The sequence below is a fragment of the Beta vulgaris genome, chromosome 4 (genome assembly GCF_026745355.1).
Source record: "Beta vulgaris subsp. vulgaris cultivar EL10 chromosome 4, EL10.2, whole genome shotgun sequence".
Taxonomy (NCBI): Eukaryota; Viridiplantae; Streptophyta; class Magnoliopsida; order Caryophyllales; family Amaranthaceae; genus Beta; species Beta vulgaris.
Window position 1 is genome coordinate 50,668,054 of NC_079205.1, and position 14,300 is coordinate 50,682,353.

Consider the following 14,300-nt stretch of genomic DNA (forward strand, 5'->3'; position numbering starts at 1 on the left):
AGTGTCACTTCATGGTCAATGAAGGAGTGGTACTTGGTCATCTTGTTTCTAAATGTGGCATCCAAGTTGATAGAGTAAAGATTGAGGTGATTGAGAAACTTCCCATTCTCGTGAATGTCAAGGGAGTGAGGAGTTTTCCTGATCATGCGGGTTTCTATCATCGTTTTAAAAAATGATTTTTCTACAGTTGTGAAACCCCTAACTCAATTATTGCTTAAGGATGCCACTTTTGATTTCACTAATGCTTGTTTAGAGTCCTTGACATGATTAAGAAAGCACTGATAACTGCTCCAATCATACAACCACCAAATTGGGATTTGTCATTCGAGATTATGTGTGATGCTAGTGACTATGTTGTGGGAGAAATGCTTGGCCAAAGGAAAAATAAGGTGTTGCATGCCATCTACTATGCAAGCAAAACCTTGGATGGAGCTTGAACGAATTATGCTACTACTGCGAAGGATCTCTTTGCGATTGTTTATGCCGCTAATAAGTTTCAAACCAATCTCATTGGTTCGAAAGTCATCATTCACACTGATATGTTGCCCTCAAGTATTTGTTGCCCAAGAAAGAGGCGAAGCCAAGGCTCATTCGATGGATTCTTCTCCTTCAGGAGTTTGATCTGGAGATACGATATAAGAAGGGTGCTGATAACGTTCTTGCAGATAATCTCTCTCGTTTGAGGTTTGAGTCCAGCTCAGATGGCCCTATAGATGATTATTTTCCTGATGATCATCTCCTTGTTGTGTCTACCCAATCCGCCTGGTATGCTGATTTTGCTAATTATTATGTTGACGGATCTCATCCCCCTTTATCTTACATACCAGCAGCGCAGAAATTTTTATCGTGATGCTAAAAGGTATTATTAGGAGGATCTCTATCTATATAAAAAATGTGATGAAGAATGTTTCGTAGATGTGTTGCAGATTGGGAGATTGAGGGAGTGCTACAACATTGTCATAGCATGCCCTCTGGTGGTCATATAAGTTCCGAAGCTTCGACTCATAGAGTCATTAAAAGTGGATTTTATTGGCCTACAATTTTCAAGGATGCTCATGCCTTTTATGTGTCTTGTGATGCTTGCCAAAGGATAGGCAAGAAATGACACAAACATGTATTTTGGAAGTTGAACCTTTTGATATGTGGGGAATCGATTTCATGGGACCATTCTCTACTTCCTGTGGAAACATGTATATTTTGGTAGGTGTTGATTATGTGACAAAATGGGCTTTGAAGCCATAGCATCACTAAGCAATGACTCTCAAGTAGTGATGAATATGTTCAAGAAAATCATGTTTCCCCATTTAGGTGGCCTAGAGTGATCATCAGTGATGGAGGCTCCCACTTCCATAAGAACACTTTTAAGGCTTTGTTGCAAAAACATGGGGTCACTCACAAGGTTTGCTTGACTTATCACCCACAAACCAGTGGCCAAGTAGAGGTGTCCAACTGACATATTAAGAGGATTTTGGAGAGAGTAGTCACCAAAGCAAGGAAAGATTGGTCCTTGAAGCTTCATGATACTCTTTGGGCTCTGCGCACTGCATTTTAGACTCCTTTGGGGACAACTCCATAATGTATGGTGTACGCAAATCTTGCCATCTACAAGTTGAAATGAAATATCTATCTGCATGGGCTACTAAATAAATTAAATTTGACCTACAAGCTGCAGGTGAGGAACGACTTCTTCAATTGAATGAACTGGATGAGCTTAGACTGGAAGCTTATGAGAATCAAAAGCTCTACAAGGAGAAAATGAAGAAATTTCATGATAATATGATATAAAAAAGGGAATTTCATGTGGATGACAAAGTATTACTCACTAGAGGAAAAAACTGGAAGGGTTGCGCTTTAAGGACTACGTTCTTTATAAAACACAACTCTTAATTATGAAAGGATGCAGTTAGCCAAATAACGCAACCCTCCTTATACAAAGGCTGAGGTTTTCAAGGTAACCGCAATCCTTTACGTGAAGGGCTGCAGTTTTCCAAATAACTGCAGCACTTCTAAAACGAAGGGTTGCGGTTTAATGATGCCCACAAAAGTGAGGGGCTGCATTTAGCCAAAAAATCGCAGCCCTTCACTTTAGAAGGGCTGCGGTGATGGGCTAAACGCGGCCCTTCCCTAGACTAAAAAAATGTGCACACACTTATTAATAAAAACTACACGAATTTTCCCTTGCTCACTCACTCACTCACTCACTCACTTACTTCCCTCTCACTCTCACTCACTTACACATACTAACCATTGGAGCCCTAATTCAACCACCATCGAAGACGGTTTCTCCTACGCCAGCTTCACTCTCTCCTCTTCTCTTACGCACACTCCAAGCTCCTTGGAGATTTCTAGTTGCGGGTTTCTAGTTGCAAGCGCGACCACCACGCACTACCACGAAGACGCAGCGCCACCTTCTCTCTCTCCTCTCCTCCTCTTTCGGTAATTCCCCTCTTTTTCATTTTTTTTACTTTCCAAAACATTAATGCAAATAATTTGTTTCCAAGCTAAGGGTGTTAGTTGTTTTTTTGTAGTTTCAATTTTGATTACTACAAAATGTTCGTTTAACTGTGTTGGATGGTGGGTAGGGGGTGGAGGAGGGTTGGGAAGGGTGGGAAGGGGGTGTGGGAGGGTGGGCAGGGGGTGGAGGAGGGTGGGTACGATAGGGGGTAAGGAGGGTGCTGTTTTTAATTAAATTTGCATTTCTTAATTTGATTATGTGATTAAATGTGAAATGTGGGTTTTGTTAATTGTAGGAAAAGAGACTAAGCAAGGTAAATAAAGTTCCACTATCTCTTCTCTCTTCATTTCTCGTCACTTGTACTAAGAGGTAACTAGTTTATTTCTTTTTTGCATGTTTTATTTATTTATTGATTTGTTGATGAGGTAGATAGTTGTCATGTATTTCAATTTGATTAAAGCTATGATAATTTGTTGATGTATGTATGTTTCTTGGTATGAGATTGTATCAAAACAATGTAGTTTAGCTATGAATCATCATCATATGCCTAGATACTAGTTCAAGACTTACTCATTAGGAGTAAGTCTTGAATAGTCCCCCGTTCCCGTCCAATTTGTACCTTTCGAGTCATTTAACCCCAACTTCTTTTTGAACATGATAATATGCGGTATTATATAACTAGTGTGTAAATTTTTAGGATTGCATTAGTTGTTGAATTCTGGGAACATAAATGTGATTTAAGGCCTATATCGGCCTTTCCCATCCAATTTGTACTTTTCGAGTCATTTAAGCCAAATTCATTTTAAGCATGATAATATGAGGTATTATATAACTAGTATGTATATGTTTTAGGTTTGCATTAATTGTTAGTCGAATTTCGGGAATGTAAATGTGATTTTAGACCTATTTCGGCCTCCCACACCCCACCCCACACACCCTCCGCCCACCTCATCACACCCCTGCCCACCTCCCCACCCCTCCCACACCCCTTCCCACCTCCCCAACCCTCCCACACCTCCCCACCCCAACGCCCTGCCCACCCATAGACCTCCCACACCCCTGCCCACCCCACACCCCTGTCCAACTCCCCAACTCCCTACACATACCTCCCACACCCGTTCCCACCACATCCCTTCCACACCCCACCCCACACACCCCTCCCCAACCCCCTGCATACCCCTCCCCAACCCCCTGCACACACCTCCTCTACCCCTGCACACCCCTCCCTCGCCCTTGCACACCCTTCCCCAACCTCTGCCCACCTCCCCCAACCTCTTATCCACCCTACACAAACCCCTTACACACCCCTACCCACCCCCCCCAACCCCCTACACACCCCTTCCCCACCCCACCCCTCCCCACCCTTGCACAACTCTCCCCAACCCCTTGGATACCCCTCCCCACACCTTGCCCCTTAGTGCGGCTCGTAATTTTTATTCTTGAGCTATATATATTAATGCTAATATTTATACAATTTCAGGGAGATGGTTGATATGCATACAACGGAGAGCTCGGTTAGTGAACACACTCCGAGGATGAGTCATAAGATGAGGGAAACGAACGGTATATATAAAGATGATCTCGAGGATCGGGATCTTGAGGGTGACTTCATCTCTAGGCTTGAGAGTATCACGGGTGAAAATGCTCTCATGGGAAAGAATTACGTGCAAGACCGACCTCGCCGTGAAGTGGTATGTGGACGAAGTTCAAGTATTGCTAGGAAATCATCAGAGACAAAAAAGAGATAATAAAGGGGACCTACAAAGTCACTAGGGAAACACACCATAATGAGTTTGGAGTACGATCATTTATGGGGCAACCATATGGAAAGTAGCGGCATAAGTATGGCATGTAAATTGATATTTGCATGCAGAAACTTACCATTGTGCACTCATGGAAAGAGGTACCTGAGGGATTGAAGAAGTGTGTATGTGATGATACTATGGTAAAGTTCACGTACAATAACGTTTACTTTCTTCATTATTTAGTATAATATTAATGATATCATATAAATTACAACAATTACGAAAAATAATATGTGAAATGCGTTTTGTTGTAGAATCTTTTCAATATCGAAGATGACCAAGCAAAGAAGAGCTTATATTTCTATCTACGTTTGTCGAGAGATTCAGAGATTTCAAGGCTTAGTGTCTGGGTGGATCACTAAGCGGAGGAAAGTTGTAGGTACAAAGAAGAAGAAAATCTATGGAGTATAAACGTCATCTGGCTCTCACGCTTCACCGTAAACATCAGCCGAGCCTTCCAAATTACCATTTCAAATATAAAAGAATATCAAACCTGAAGAGTGGGAAGCATTTGTTGCTCAAAACACTACCCCACAAGCTATTGTAAGAATATCTTATTAATATTTAACTACACTTAGCTCCAATATTTTTGTATTAACCTTTGTTTGTAAATTGTGTTTTAGGCAATAAGTGAGAAAAGCGCAAGCGTAAAAGCTAGGAAGTATTATCATCATTTGGGCGCTCATTCATACAATGAGGCGAGAGAGAAGTGGATGTTCGCCCATTATCCCCACAACGGGGCCGACAGCGGCAACGAAGACTAGCCTACCACCATAGTTACCCAGGCTCGACAACTAGATAGAGTCCTTGATTGGTGGTGTTCGATGCATGGGGTTGATGCAAAGGGAAAAAGAGTCTTGCCTGATCCCGGTACAGAACAGATAGCCAACACCATTATAAGTAGACAAAAAATGTTATTTTGCTTGTATTCCAAGTGATGTAACCATAATTGTGCTGAATATGATAATATGAGGTAGAATGTAAATATTAACCATAATCATGTCCACATCTTCAAAAATTATATGAATTTCGGGAACGTAAATTTGATTTTAGGCCTGTTTTGGCCATTTTGCGTCCAATTCTTAGATTTTGAGTCATTAATTTTTTACTATGACTATATAAGGTATAATATAAGTATTTTGTAGATTTTTCACCTTCAATTTAATGTTAATCGAATTTTGAGAACGTAAATGTGATTTTAGGCCTATTTTGGCTATTTCGCGTCCAATTCTTAGATTTTGAGTCATTTAACCCCAATTTCTTTTTGACTATGACTATATAAGGTATAATATAAGTAGTGTGTAGATATGTTACCTTCACTTTATTGTTGGTTGAATTTCGAGAACATAAATGTGATTTTAGGCCTATTTTGGCCATTTCGTGTCCAATTCTTAGATTTTGAGTCATTTAACCCCTATTTCTTTTTTTATTATGGTTATATAAGATATAATATAAATTTTTCATTCAAGAGCATTACTCTATTATCCTTATGTAGATTGGCTTGAAGGAAAAGAGGCATCCGGTGAGTTCACTCCCAAAGGACACATCGACGCATTGCACGAAACTTTAGGACGGGACCACAATGGATGTGTGATGGGCGTAGGAGGTGTCCGCCTCGGTTTGAGAAAGGTATATAGTGATTAATACACTACAATGACAAAATTAAGTGTAAGTACTGTGAATTCGGCGGCTGTAGATGTGGAGTTGAGGGAGGAGATGACACATAACTTCAACGCCATATTGGAGCAAATGGATTTACCGACTTTTGCATTGAATAAGGGAAGTAGTGTCATTATTCCATAGCCGATCGGTGATCCATGAGCATCCAATGATCAGATGATGCCTTTATCTGATCCACCTCTAGTACTTGAGTTGAAGGTAATCACTTAACCCATTTGCTTTATTAAACAACTATTGTACTTTTTTCAATGGAATTTTTCAATGAACTAATATAAATGGAGTTCTTTTTCAAGGAGGAGACGACATGCGAACGCTTACCTCGAGGAGATGGTTCTGATAGATTCATTCTGATAGCATATGGCCATGCACAACCCCCGAGTAATCGAGTACGCTTGCATAACCAATTAGTGGACGATAACCACTATGTGGTCATCATCAACGCCATTGTGTCTGGTTTGGAAGAATTACCTCTTTCGCTTCTAAAGCCAGAAGTTGATCTACCTTTGCTAAGCCATGCAGTTGGCAGTTATGCTCTATGGCCGCGTTCATTGGTGCAGTTTTCAGATGAGGTACAATGATTAACATACTATATATATATGCGTCTTTTGTTTTTTATTTCATATGATATAGAGTTAGTAATATCTTTATTTTTAACTAATTACTAGGTTTCGGGAAAGTTCGATTCACATGATAGGAGGGCAAAGAAGGCGGGTTCACCTAATAAGAAGGTGAAGGCAAATGTTTCATGTGCAAAGAACCCATCTATTCCCGATCCAGAGGTGTTGTGAGGCTTCACTATTCCATGCTTTTGGTTGCATGAGTGAGCTAGTGATTTACCTGATGATAGTGCAATAGAGGTTGTTTTGGGGGCGCAATATTTCCACTACATTGAGGAGTCATCGACATTCATTTTAAGGTCAATATCAAAGAATTCTTATGTGGGAAGAGTTATGTGTTTCCATGATACAAACTTTCGTGAGGTAATACATACTAAGTATTTTATATATGTTTAATAAGTTTTCAATTCAACTTCCATAATAAGTAAGTTTACTAGTAATCAATATCATTTCTCAGGTTATTATACAATGAATTGACATCAAGTGGCCCAATAATGTTTGGTTGGTTATGTCCAAACATCTTACGAGATGACATTTGCTTGAAAAACAAAGTCAAAGTGAAAAATTACATCGAAATGAGTTTCAAAGCATATCTCGTTTAGGTGTTCATCATATCATCCTTGTCCCGTATTTCGAAAGTATGTTTATTAAACCCACTTTACTTCTATTTATTCGATAATTAATTTCTAATTGTTCTATGATTACTACTATATTTCCCTTGTCGTTGTAGCGCTCATTGGACACTGGTTGCGATATGTTTGTCAACTAACCAAGTCTACCACTTTGATTCTTTGTGTCGAGAACCACCATGGTCCTACTACTCAAATAGTTGTTAAATAGGTAGTATGTACTTATTAATATTTCATGATCTTATATTGATGTATTGATGTTGTGTGATGAAGAAAACTATTGGACAAGACTTGCAATAGCAAAGGCTCCTATTTGGATATCAGTCAAGGTAATATGTGTAATTTGCTTGTCCATATATATATAAACATTTTTCGATACATATTGTACTTATACAAATCTAATATGAATTTCCATGGATGCATGTTTTGGTGAACTTTAATGTGTCCGCAATAAGATAATGGACGTGCATGTGGCTATTACGTGATAAGGTTCATATTCGATATCGTCAACCATTTCACTAACATCGAAGATCTTCAAAAGGTATGTAACTTATTAGTATATTATGTTAGTTTAGATTAGATCGATGGGTAATAGAAAATTGCTTTAGAAACCAAAGTAGCACATATTTGCAACACAAGTCATTTAGGCATATTTTGGCCTTTTAGGGTCCAACTATAAGATTTTGAGTCATTTGACCCCAAATTATTTTTGAACATGATAATATAAGGTATTATATAACTATTATGTAGATTTTTAGGCTTGCATTAGTTGGTAGAATTTCGAGAACGTAAACATGATTTTAGGCCTATTTTGGTCGATTTGCGTCCAATTTGTACTTCTCGAGTCATTTAACCCCAAATTATTTTTGAACATGATAATATGAGGTATAATATAACTATTGTGTAGATTTTTACGCTTGCATTAGTTGTTGCTCGAATTTCGGGAACGAAAATGTGATTTTAGGCCTATTTTGGCCTTTTTGCGTCCAAGTACTAGATTTTGAGTCATTTAACTCCAATTTTTTTGTGAATATGACTATATAAGGTATAATATAATTAGTGTGTAGATTTTAACCTTCAATTTATTGTTGGTTGAATTTCGGGAAGGTATATGTAATTTTTAGAACTATTAACTACGGTAAATGATTGAATTCTTATATTATGTGTTTTATTCCTTGGTTGTTTTGCAAGTTTTATATCAATAGAAGATTGAAGCGCTTCACCATGGAGGAATTAAATGAAGTTCGGGATAAGTTGGAGACTTACCTTTGTGACGATTGCTTATGAACATTTTGGAAGGATTTTTATTTTCCTAATAATTTGTACACTTTTATAAATTCTATGTACACATTTATACATCATTTCAATATATTTAAAGTTATTTAAAATTTATTTTTTATTACATTTCTGTTATTTTTTTGTGGAAGCGAGGTGTTTAGTGGAGGGAGGGGGCTTCCACGGTGGGGGGCTTGGCTGGGCTGGGCTAGGAGGTGGGTGTGCAGGGGTTGTGGGAGGTGAGCAGAGGGTTGTGGGAGGTGGGTAGAGGGGTGTGGGAGGTGGGCAAAGGGGTGTAGGAGGTGGTCTGTGGGTGGACATGTGGTCTGTTGGTAGGTAGGTGGGTGGATATGGGATTGTGGGAGGTGGGCAGAGGGTGGGCAAGTGGTATGTGGGTGGGCAGGGATGGGGGAGGGATCTGCAGGGGGTTGGGATGGGGTGTGCAGGGATGGGGGAGGGGTGTGGGGGCAGGGTTGTAGGAGGAGTGTCAGGGGCAGGGGTGTGGGAAGTGGGCAGGTGGGCAGGGGTGTGGGTGTGAGGAGGTGGGTGTGGGGTGGGGTGGCAGCAGAGGGTGCTGGGGTTACTGGCATCATGTCTGGCATTGGTTTTTTTTTAAAAAAAATTGTAATATGGTTGCGGTTTATAAAGAAACACAACCCTTTTGATAATGAAGGGTTGCAGTTTTTTATTAAACTACAACCCTTCTAAAAGTGAAAGGATGCGGGTTTATTTCCTTAAACCGCAACCCTTCAAGTACTGAAGGGTTGCGGTTTGTTTAAAAACTGCAACCTTTCCTTTTGGTTGAAGGGCTGCTACAGTAAGACCTGCTGGCCAAAAACGCATCCCTTGGACCCCTTTTGACCGTAGCCCTTGAGCTTTTTTCCTCTAGTGACTATTAAATTCGATGTGAGACTTTTTCCTGGAAAACTTAAGTGTCGATGGTCTGGACCATTCGAGGTGACTGATGTCAAGCCACATGGAGCAGTTGAAATTTCTAAGAATTGACGTGAGAAGGTCAAGGTGAATGGGCAACGCTTGAAGTTGTACCATGAGGGTGCTTTCATAGGCCTTGTAGAGGAGATTCGTTTTGAATCTACTCTTTCTTAGACATAATTGATGAGGTAACATAGTCGTGCGGGACCTTCATAAACCAGCATTTTGCGGGAGGCAACCCGTAACTTCTCTTCCCTTTAGTTAGATCTCTATCTTTTCCCTTTTTCTTTCTTTTCTTCTTACTTTTGCTCTTTTTAGTGAGTGGGTGAGAGGGTATTAATCTTCACTTGAAGGCTATTTAGTGCAGGGTGGTTAGTTTCCATGAGCCATGAGTTGCTCCGAGCAAAAACGAGACCAAGGCAAGCGTTGAAACGCAGTTACACAGTTAGCTCGATCGGGTCCGAGATAAACGTTGTTCAGAGCACAAAAAAGCTGAATAAATGTGCTCGCTCGTTCTGAGCGGGCAGGCTTGTCAACCTAAGATTTTTTGGAAAAGAAAGAAAAGAGTGCCTTCGTCCGATCAGGCCGGGTGACCCCCGCCCGATCGGGCCGCAACAAATTTCAGAAAAGCAAGTAAACCATTTCACACACCAGATCGGGCTCTTGCGCGAGTTCACGCGTAAAGAAAACCGACCCTTCACTTTTCTTCCTCATTCCTCTTTCAATCCCTCCACTTCTTACTCTCTCTCCTCTCAAAATTCTCGCAAAACCCTAACTTCCCACTTCATCTTCTTCCTCCACCCTCCCATCCTTCATCTAATCTCTTACCTCCAATTAAATCTCCCACCTTCAAGAAATCACCTCCTTCCTTCACCTAGGGGTAGGGGTGTAAGCGGACTACGAAAAGTCCATAGTCCAATCCAGTCCAGTCCAAACTTGTCGGACTGGACTAGACTGAAAAATTTCCGGACTGGACTCGGACTCAAATTTTCGAGTCCAAATATTTTTGGACTGGATTTGGACTCATCCCTTTGGAGTCCAATAAGTCCAGTCCAGTCCAAAAATATTTTTATATATAATATATATTCAATACATATATAATATATATATTAAAAAAAACTATACTATTTTTAAAATTTTGGAGTTTTCAACCTTCCCTCACAAAATATTTCAACTGGCGCCAGACAATTTTACTTGGCGCCAGACTATTGCACTTAGCTCCATTTGTTAAATAAGTAAATTATACTGACAGTACTGCAGTAGTAGGCTAGTAGTCGACTAATTCTATCTTACTTCACTCCTCAGTCCTTACTACTCACTTCCTCTTACTCTTCATTTTCTTTCTACCTCGATGTCTCGACTCTCGCGTTCTCTATTTCTCCCTCAGATTAATTCTCAGTCTCTCTGCTTCCTCTCAACTTAGATAAGTAAATAAGCATCTAATTCACCTTTTATTCATAGTATTTTACTTTAATTTAAGCTTTCAATCTAATTTGTGGATATTGATAATTGAATCAGATGTCAAATGCTCAAGCATCTCAAAAAACGTTGTGTATCATTGAATCTAAATCGGAAAAAAAGATATAATAATCGGACTAGACTGGACTGGATTCAGACTCAAGAAAAAATTATCGGACTGGATTGGACTGGACTCAAAAAATATTTGGATCGGACTTGGACTCAATTTCTCGAGTCCAAAAAACTTTGGACTGGATTTGGATTTGGCAAAGTCCAATCCAATCCAATCCACTTACACCCCTACCTAGGGGTGCTAATGAGCCTGACAAGCTCGCGAGCAGCTCGGGCTCGGCTCGGTCAAAGCTTGCCTCGTTGAAGCTTGGCTCGAGACTTAAAGTAGCCAAGCCGAGCTAGGCAAAGCTCGGCTCGTAAAGGTCGTGAACAACTCGATTATTATTTCATACTAAAAAAAATATTTTATATTAAAAATTGTTTATATATTAAAAAATTATTTATATATATTAAAAATTATATTAAGTATATCTTTTAAGATATGGACTAAGGTATATAATAGAAGCAAGATAAAAAGAAAAAGTAAAAACAATTAAAAAGGGTATTTTCATTAAGGTGTGATTGTTTGATCATTCTCAAAATTGAAATAGAAAGAGGAGAGAGAAACAAAAAGTGAGAATTCACGCATGGGGAGCAATGTTGCAAGATTGAAGCAAGTGAGAAAGAAATTTGGCTTTCTAGAGTACCACATTGGTGGAATAGGATGAGGGTGTGAGTTAGAGGCTTTATAAAAGAAATCTTTTACTCCCTAACTCTCTACCATTGGCCTGCTACTACTTGCTTGGCCATGCAATAACAAGTGTAATATCCCAAAAATTTGAACTTTTCTAAATTAATTAATAATAATTGGTGATTAAAAATTTTCCTTTAATTATAAGGTATGACTAAATTTTTGTCACTCTATGACTATATCCACGTAATGATAATTAATTCGTTAAATAAATATATATTGCAAGTGCTGACAAGTTATGTTAGATTAAATAATTATATTAGCTAAAGCAAGAAAAGAAATAATAAAATTAACCACTAAAGCTTTCCAAGTACTACTACTCCAATAATAAAACAATTAATGCTATTAAGGATAAAAAGGAAAAGAGAAAGGAAAAGAAAAGGAAAAGAGAAAAGAAAAGGAAAAGAAAAAAAAAGAAAAAAAGAAAAAGAAAAACAAAAAGAAAAACAAAAACTCAACAACAGAATATTGTTTCATCAAACTTTTCAACCCATTTTCCTATTTTCTTCACCCAAGTACCCGACAATGGAGTTTTAACTCCACCCATGAATTGTTATTCACAAACAAACTCTTCTTCAATTAAAAACCTCAATCCAAATCAAACCCATACTAAAATCTAATTTTTTATCAAAACAAACCCACCCTATTTCAGTTTTCTTCATCAAATCCACCCATCAAAATCAGAAAATTCAACCTCCATCAAGGCTATAAATAGCCATGGTTTCTCCGCCATTATCACTCACTCACAACTCCACTTAAATCCTCGCCGGAAAATGTCACCAAAAAACGCTCCCCAAGCGTTGGTTTTTTTCGCAATCCCTCTCTCTATTCTCTGTTTCGAGTTACCATAACTCGCACCACCACCACCCTTCGGCCCGCGCACCACCGACGCACCATCCTCGCAGAGCCGCTGCACTTCCGCGCCTCCTGTGCGCCACCACCTCACCACCACACCGCCGCCTTCTCCCTCATTCTTCCGCCCTTCTTCTCCTCTCTCTCACGCCCCACCTCCCCACGATGCAGCCAGACCATTGCTGCTCGACGAAATCCGACGAGCCACCCCCCAGAACCATCGGATTTCGTGACGCCTGGCCACTGTTGCCGGAGCTCCACCACGTCGCCAACCTTCCTTTTCTTCCCTCCCCTGTTTTCGTGTCTGAGCAGAGGTATTGATATCTCTAACTTTGTTTTCATTCCTTTCATTTTGTTTAAATGTGTTAAGCCCAACATAAGCCATATTACTATTCAACTCATTGGGCCAAAAATATGATTTTTTTTTTTCAATTTAAACTAATCTACAATACTCATCAATTTATTAGGCTTATTGAACTAATCAGTTAGATTACATGTTTATTTAATTTTTCTAATCAAGTAATAATAAGAACTAAACTAATTTAGTTAATTATCACCAATGGTTCACCTTATTTTGTAATATGAAACTGGTTAGACTTACCTAAGTTAGTACATTAGATTATAAATTTATGATAACTATTTATGATTATTATTACGAATTGACAAGAAAACTTAGCAATAACGTCACTTAGTAATTATCAATTTACTTTGTAATCTGAAAATAATAAATGAATATTAGTAATTATGATTAGTTAGGCTACGATAACTTAAATTATTATAAACTTGTTGAAGCTAATAATTACTTATTAAATTGAACAAGGTACCTAGTAGTATAAACATATGATAAGTTAAATTATAATTCTATTAATTATAGTAACGTAAGTAAAGTTAATTATAAAAGTTGAAATAATGAATCTTTGTAACATCACCAACGACCACTGTTTTAATTTATAAAATGACGAATATGTTTAAAAGGGGCCCTATGACTAGTGGAACGAAGTTTCGAACTAAAGGTTAACAGAGTATAACATGATCTTAATGTTCAATTTATAAAATACGAAATAGTTATAACAAGACGTTCATACTCACAAATAATGAATTACGACTTAGACGTTAAGTTGTTAAGTAAAAGAGCCTGACTTTTATCAACCACCAAAGAATTAATATATAAACTCCTAAACCTCCTAAATGGACACATGATGGAAACGGATCAAGAAACTCAAATTTAGAATAAATATTAACAAGTCTTTTTATTAATCCCTTAATTGATTAGATTAAACGGAAAGGATATTACAGCCTCCCCCGGCTTTCAAGGTTATTAAGCAGGAATCCAGGTAACATCTATTGCTAACACCCACGATCCCCTTCGAAATGTGTTTATGAAATGATGTTTATAATTATGTTAAGATTTTGCATGTGATTCTTATATGGATTGTGGGATTAAATTGTTTTCGAATGATTTTCGTAAATGATGATCTTATGAGTTATTGATGCTCAAGTATGATTGATGAAAGACTATGGCTTATGCCGATGAATGCTAAACGAACAAACATGATAAATAAAAGTGAAAGAGGTTCTGGCAGTATAATGTTATGCTTATCTACTTTATGGTCGTGCACGTACCTTCGCACCCGTCGTACACCCGAAAAGGGAGCTGGGCTCCTTGAGGGGTACCGCATGCTATTTTGGTGCGAGCGGTGTATCCAAAAAGGGAGCGGGGCTCCTTGAGGACATCGCATGGTGGTGTATCCAAAAGGAGCTGGTCCTGGTCATGCATGGTATCAAAAGGGAGCT